Source organism: Cinclus cinclus, chromosome 14 (assembly GCF_963662255.1).
Source record: "Cinclus cinclus chromosome 14, bCinCin1.1, whole genome shotgun sequence".
Lineage (NCBI taxonomy): Eukaryota > Metazoa > Chordata > Aves > Passeriformes > Cinclidae > Cinclus > Cinclus cinclus.
In genome coordinates, this window is record NC_085059.1 from 4662041 (window position 1) to 4669348 (window position 7308).

Genomic DNA, 7308 nt, shown 5'->3' on the forward strand with positions numbered 1-7308 from the left:
CTCATCAGCGCAGTCAAAACACATTGGCTGAAACTGTGCAATTTTGGAGGGGAAAAAAGAAGAAGGAAAAGAAAAAGATATTTTAAGCAATGTCTTGGTCAACAGATAGAAAACCTGGGGAGTTGGAGGAAGATAAGTGGGAAATGGGGAATTTTAAAGGGAATTTTTGAGACGCAGGAGAGCTTGTGAAGGTAGCTGAGCCCACGAGGGTTGTAAACAAGGTATGGTGGCCCAAACCTTGGTGTGGGGACAGGCACTGTGAGGAGTTGTCACACGTGGAAATTCCCAGTTTGGGAATACAGGGAGAGATCTGACACAATCCTGAACAAATCCCAGGAAAAAGGAGCCCCCAGCTGCTGCCAGCCAGGCTCTGCTCTGCTCATTCCCAGCAATCTGTAAACACATCGTGGCCATGACAGGTCCAGTTCCTGATGATATTTTTCTCTCCTAACCTGGCTGTGCTCTGGAACGAAGTGGCCCAGGAGTTCATCAATCCCACGACGCTGGAGCCGTCCTTGGAGGCAGCTTTGGAGGCAGACTTGGAGCTTCCAGGGTGCCCAGTTTGGAAATGAAGGAGCTGCAGTGTTGGTGAGATCCAAGGTGCTGTGAGCACATTTCTTGCTCAGGAGATCAGCATTTCATGGCCTGTCCCAAAAAAAGGGAATTTTGGGGAAGTAGATTATTCCAGAGGCTCCTCAGCATGTGGTCAGCCAAGGGATGATGTTGTGGGTGCACCCAGGGGCTAAGCTGGATCCTGCAGGATGAGGGAGTGGAGCTCCAGAGCTCCTTCCCCTCTCCTGACCAGAGACATGGAATAAGATGCCCAGAGAAGTTGTGGCTACCCCTGGATCCCTGGGAGCGTCCAAGACCAGGTTGGGCATGGCTTGGAGCAACCTGGGATAGTGGGAGGTGTCCCTGCCCATGGATCTGATCCTTAAAGTCCTTTCCAACCCAAACCAGTCTGGGATTCCATGATCCAGTCATTGCCACAGCCCCAAATGCCTCCAGCACAGAGCATTCCTTGGAGCACACATCATCTCTCAAACAATTTAGGATTTTATCTTTTATGGTGATTTTGCCAAAGTCAAAGAAAAAAAAAGTCTAAAATATATGTATTCCCATCTTATTTTATTTTAATAGGATTAAGTATCCTTGTGCTATCAAAATGTCTGTTTCAACATTTGCAAGCCGAGGAATTTCTCTCTCTGTTCCAAATGACATTTAGGAACAAAATTGAATATAAGTATTCTTTCTACTTGTGTTTGAAACAGTCCAAATTGCAGTGACGTGTTTGGGCTTTGTTGACACAGAACATTTGGATTAATCCAAAAGACACACTTCCCGAACTTCATCTCCAGAAAACACTCAGACTTTGATGGGGCTGTTTCATTTGCAAATGAAGGGAGGGAAAAAAAAAGAAAAGGAGGAAAAGTCACATCCTCAGCATTTCCTGGGAAGCTGCAGCTCCTTTCCTTCCCTGTGGTGGTCTCTGAGAACGTGGGAGGTGCAGCTGGATCCCAGCCATGGGATCATGGGCAGGGTGAGGGGGATGCAGTGCATGTGGCACTGGGCACACTGGCACTGGTGGCTCCGTCCCCAGCAGTGGCACCTCCCAGTCTGATCCAAACTGGTTTTCAGCAGAAGCCCAGAGAAGCTGGCCAGGTCGGAGCAACGTGGGATAGTGGGAGGTGTCCCTGCCCATGGAAGGGTCCAGAAGTGAGATGAGTTTTGACATCCCATTCCATGATTCCATGATAAACTGTCCCAGAAGATGCCACCCACCCTTCTCCCAGCCCTCAGCCCCAGTTCCTACAAGCTTTCCACCAGTGGATCAGTAGTGACCACATTCCAAGGGATGGGAAGCTTTGGATACTGCTTCCAGCCAGACCTGGAGCACATCAAGAACATTTACAGCAGCTGGAATCCTGTGGCCAGTGATGGATTCAGTGAACATCTCTGCTGCTGTGGGTCAATCTCAGGGCTCCTTTCCCACCCTGTGGGTTTTGTTTGCTTATCCCTGTCCTCCATTCATCAGCTGGGAGCTCTGTGTGCCAGGGAATGGCTCATTAGGAGACATTTCCCAGAATGTTGGGATCACTGATATTGGAAAAGCTCTCCCAGACCATCCAGTCCAAGTTGTGCCCAATCCCCACCTTGTCCCCAGTCCAGAGCACTCAGTGCCACCCCCAGCATTTCCTGGGACACCTCCAGGGATGGGCACTCCAAACCCCCCTGGGCAGTTCCAGTCCCTGAGCACCCTTTCCATGGAGAAATTCCTGCTGCTGTCCACCCTGAGCTCCCCTGGCCCAGCCTGAGGCTGTTCCCTCTCCTCCTGTCCCTGTTCTCTGGGAGCAGATCCCAAATCCCCCCCGGCTGTCCCCTCCTGTCAGGGAGTTGTGCAGAGCCACAAGGTCCCCCCTGAGCCTCCTTTTCTCCAGGCTGAGCCCCTTTCCAGCTCCCTCAGCCTCTCCTGGGGCTCCAGCCCCTTCCCCAGCTCCGTTCCCTGCCCTGCACACGCTCCAGCCCCTCCAGGTCTCTCTGGCCATGAGGGACCAGAACTGGACACAGCCCTCGAGGTCCCCCAGCAGTGCCAGCCCAGGGGACAGGCTCTGCCCTGCTCCTGCAGCCACACTGGTTTTGATCCAGGCCAGGTGTCCATGGCGTCCCTGCCCACCCGGGCAACATGGGCTCATTTCTTCTCAAGTCTGATTCTGCTTTACCTGCTCAGTCCAGGCTGGAATTTTGCTGGAATTAAAAAACTAGCAAGGCACAGACCCTGCACAGTGTCCCCTCCCTGCTCCCCCATCCCTGGGCTGCTGGTGGGAGATGTCACCAGGAAAAGGTGGCATTTTTGGGATGGGATGAGGAGAGCCTGACATATTCCCTCAACAACAGGGCAGCTTCCAGCAAGTAACAACCTCACAAGGAGCAGGTGAAGAGCAGCCAGCAGAGCTGCTGGGAGCTGTGATGGGCTGGGACATGATGGGATGGGATGTGATGTCCTGGAGACAGGAGGACAGTGACTCACTGAAACCTGCTGGATGGGGGTAGGGAAGGCAAATGAACTCATGCTGCCAAAGAGGGGAAGGGGAATCAGATGGGTTTTACAAATATACCAGGGGAGTCTCAAATGCTGGTGAGAAAGTAGGAGCCATTAATAAATTAGGAAGAAGATTAAATTAATGATGACTCTCAAATGGCTGAAGCACTGCAGAGCCTTCTAAAATCTGCCTTTAACCAAGAAAAAAAAGAAAATAAAAAAAAAGAAAAAAGGGAGAGAAGCTAAAGAGTTCCTGTGGACAATAAGAAAACAAAGGAAATCTTGTCAAATTGTCACATTTGAATCTTAAGGAAAGGCAGGTGAAGCTGAGCAGGGCTGGGGGCAGGCAGAGGGCCCGGGGTCAGACCAGGCTTCTGGAATAAAGCAGAGCCCCACAGTAGAGTTGTTTGAGTTATAGAAGAGCAGGAAATTACCCGAGGGGTTGGGAAAAGGAAGTACAGCAGCCTGCATGAAAGGACAGCGATCCCAGCAGCGATAACTGCATGGCTCCATCGGCGACGCAACAATGGAGAGACGAGGGCCAGGGAGACTTCTGGAAAAATAAAGGATTGAGGCAGCATCCCAGGGGACTGTGGGGAGAGAGGGGAACAGCCCAGAACCCTCAGCCTCTGTAGGGGGGTTTGCTCCAGGAATTACCCACAGAATTCCTGCCCTCTCTCCACACTGCCCAGGGAATTGGGGAGAAGGCTATTCCTTTTTCCCTGTGGAGCTGCCAGCTCAGTCCTGCTGCTTCCAATGGAGCCACTCTGGGTTTCTGGGTTGGGGGATGCAGAAAATCAGAGGAGAGGGTGGAAAGTCCTCACTGGGTACAGAGCAGCTGATGTTACAGCTGCTGGATGGCTCTGGAATGGGAATGTTGATTCCCATGGCCCCTGGACAAAATGTCTTATTGCACAGGTATGGGAGAGTCACTGAATGACAGAATATCCTGAGCTGGAAGAGATCCCCAAGGATTGTCAATCCAACCCCTAGACCTGCCCAGACCCCTCAGCAACCCCCCCTGTGCATCCCTGGAATTCTGTCTGAGTGCTCCTGGAGCTCTGGCACCCTCAGGCTGTGCCCATTTCCTGGGGAGCCTGGGCAGTGCCCAGCACCCTCTGGGGGAAGAAACTTCTCCCAAAACCCAGACTGGCCCTGCTCTGGAAGCTGTTTCCTTCATCACTCATCCCAGCACAGGAGATAAAAATGGGGTCTCAGGAGGTCACTGAGGACCACCCGCCACATCCGAGGCTCTTGGTGTTGGCAGAGAAGCTCCTGCAAGCAGAGAGGACACCACAGGCAGAAATGGACCTGGGGGCACTGATGAACAGCAGGCTGGACATGAGCCAGCAGTGTGCCCAGGTGGCCAAGAAGGCCAATGGCTCCTGGCCTGGATCAGGAATGCTGTGACCAGCAGGACCAGAGCGGTGATTCTTCTCCTGTGCTCAGCACTGGTGGGGCAGCACCTTGAGTGCTCTGCCCAGTTCTGGGCCCCCCAATTTAGGAAGGACATGGAGGGGCTGGGGCATGTGCAAAGAAGGACACCAAGGCTGGTGAGGGGTCTGGAATACAAGTCCTGGTGAGGAGCAGCTGAGGTAGCTGCAGTTGTTTATCCTGGAGAAGAGGAGGCTCAGGGAGACAAGGTGGTGTCAAGGCACAGGTTTGATTCATGATCTCCAAGGTGTTTTCCAGCCTTGCTGATTCTGTGATTCTCTGAAACCACCCCTTCAGCAATTGCAGGATGAGCCCTGGGCCCCCTCCTCAGAAGGTGCAGCAGCCCAGGTCCCTCAGCTTCTCCTCACAGCCCCAAAGCCCATCCTGTCAGTCCTGCAGAGCCTCTCCAGCCCCTCCTCACTGCCCACAACAAGCATCACTAGGTCCCCAAGCCTCCTTAGGGTCAGCCCACACGCAGCAGGGCTCCCTGGGATGGTGCTGGCAGCAGCATTCCCGCCTGGATCCTGCCTGCCTGGGCACAGCTGGAGGCACAGCTGGAGGCACAGCTGTCCCAAGGAGATACAGCCACGAGAGAGAGACACCAGGGAGATGCTGAAGGGGCCGGAGAATGGGATTTAGGAGGCAGATTACATGAACTCAATCTGTCCAGCTCTGCTGATCAATCACACAGGCAGAGCCGGATCACTGTCTCAAAGTGCCTAAAGGGTGGAAACAGGGAGATGGAAATTGTTCACTGGAGTTGGGGGGTCGGGGGGGGGGGGGGGGGGGGGGAATAGGGAATGCCAGAGCTGCTCACTCAGCTCTTCCTGCTCTCCATGATGGCTCTCCCAGGGCATGGATGGGGCTGAGCCTCAACCAAACCATGCCTGGGCAGCAGGGGAAGATCCTGGCCCACTGTGGGTCATGGAGCTCTGTGGAAACCATCTGGGATGAGGGGATGGAGCAGGGAGAACATGGTAGGAAAACGGGGCTGTGCAAGGAGAGCAGCAGGGTGAGGAAGGTGGGATGGGACAAGTAAAACCTGCAAAGATTGGACAGATAAGAAGCTGCCAGGATTGGAATTTCTGTGGGTCTGTGCTGTTACAGATCCCGATTTGGCACCATGGTCCCGTGGGATGTTCCTGCAGCCCTGCAGGGAACTGCTCCTGGGAATGTCCGTGGTGGGAGAGCCCGGGATAAGGGAATGAGGTCCCTCCGTGCACAAATCCATGTACAGGGATGGAGTTATTCCAGAGGACACCCCAGTCCTGTCATCATCCCAGGGGTGTGAGGAGGGCTGGGATTGGGATCCATCCCAGTCCAGGCACATCTCCAGCACCATGGAGCTGCTCTGTGTGTCCCCTTCAGGAGCAGGACTGGTGGCTTTAAGGTGTCCTCCCCTCAGTGTCCCCCCCTCAGCCCTGCTGTTTCTTGGGGCCTCTGTGCCTTGTTCAGGCTCTTTATCTGTTTTCATTTTCTATGCACACCTCTGGGGCACTGCTCAGATATAAAATAATCAAAATGACAGTCCCCAGATAAAAGGCCACTTCTGTTAGGAGCACACCAAAAAGCACACAAATTTCAGTTTATTTTCTACCTCAGCACCTTTTTGGGCCTTGCAAGTGTTGGATCCAAAGGAAAATCTCCTGGTCAGCTCTTTGCCACCTGTGAAACGTGGTGCAGTGCATAAAGTTCAGAGGCAGGAGTGAATAACAGCGACTTTCATTAAGTGTCAAGTGAAAGCAGAGCCAGGCTGGAGCCTAATTCCAGTTGGGACCCGTTCAATAGCAAATTAACCTGCCAGTGATCTCCCAGGAGGCTACTGAGCAGAGCAGGAGGAATAATTTGAAACCAGGTTTGGAGAGCTAGGTAATATCTTTTTTATTAGATCAGCACATAATTTGCAGCCAGATATTTATTCCACGAGTCTCTGTGTGCGTGAGGAGCCCTGTGCCTCCCCCTCTCCTTCCCAGATCCATGAAAACCTCTCTGGATATTCCCATCACAGAGGCAAAACCTGAGCAGGGGTCGGGGATGCCCTGGGAAGGGCACAGGGGGACTTTTGGGCACTGTTTTCTGTGATCCCTCCCTGGCTGTGCTCCAGGGAGTGGAGGCAGAGCGAGGGTCACCACGGGGATGGTTGAAAAGGCTTTCCCCCCTTTTTTTCCCCCCTCTTTTTCCTTGGATGCTGGCAGGGAGAGGCCGGGCAGTGCCGGAGCAGCATTACCTCACCAGCGCCGAGTTGCGTTGGCTGCAGCGCCCGAGGAGGAGGAGGAGGAGGAGGAGGATGTTATCTCCTGGCAACCCCCGCGCCTGTCACATCCATCACGGCAGCGGATGCAGCGCAGGACCCGCAGCCCCGGTGCCACCGGGGTCCTGCTGGGGAGGGGTCCCATCCCTCGGGAAATAGAAAAACTAACCTTGGAATAGGCATTTCTGGGGCTGTGGGTGACAGGGGTGGCAGCTCTGGGCTTGACGGGGATGAAGGCAACAGGAGCCAGGGCAGCGTTGGAAAACCAGGCTGGAGAGGATGGGTCCTGCCCAAAGCTGAGCTCAGTGGCAGAAATCCCAAATTTATCCCAGCTGATGGGTCAGCCCCCCACCCCCCACCCCCTCACCCCCAAGGAGGGGCTGCTGTGGCACTGAGGGTCCTCTGGGTACCCCTTTCCTCCAGGATCAGGGAGTACAGCAGATCCCATCTCCACGAGGAGCTGCCACCAGCCGGGGCCAATGGATCCCTCTGCAGCCACAGCCAGGCCACTCCACTTTCCTCAGTCCTCCAGCACTGCAGATTTTCACCTCTGGCTCCCAAAAGGAGGAGGATGAGGTGAAAT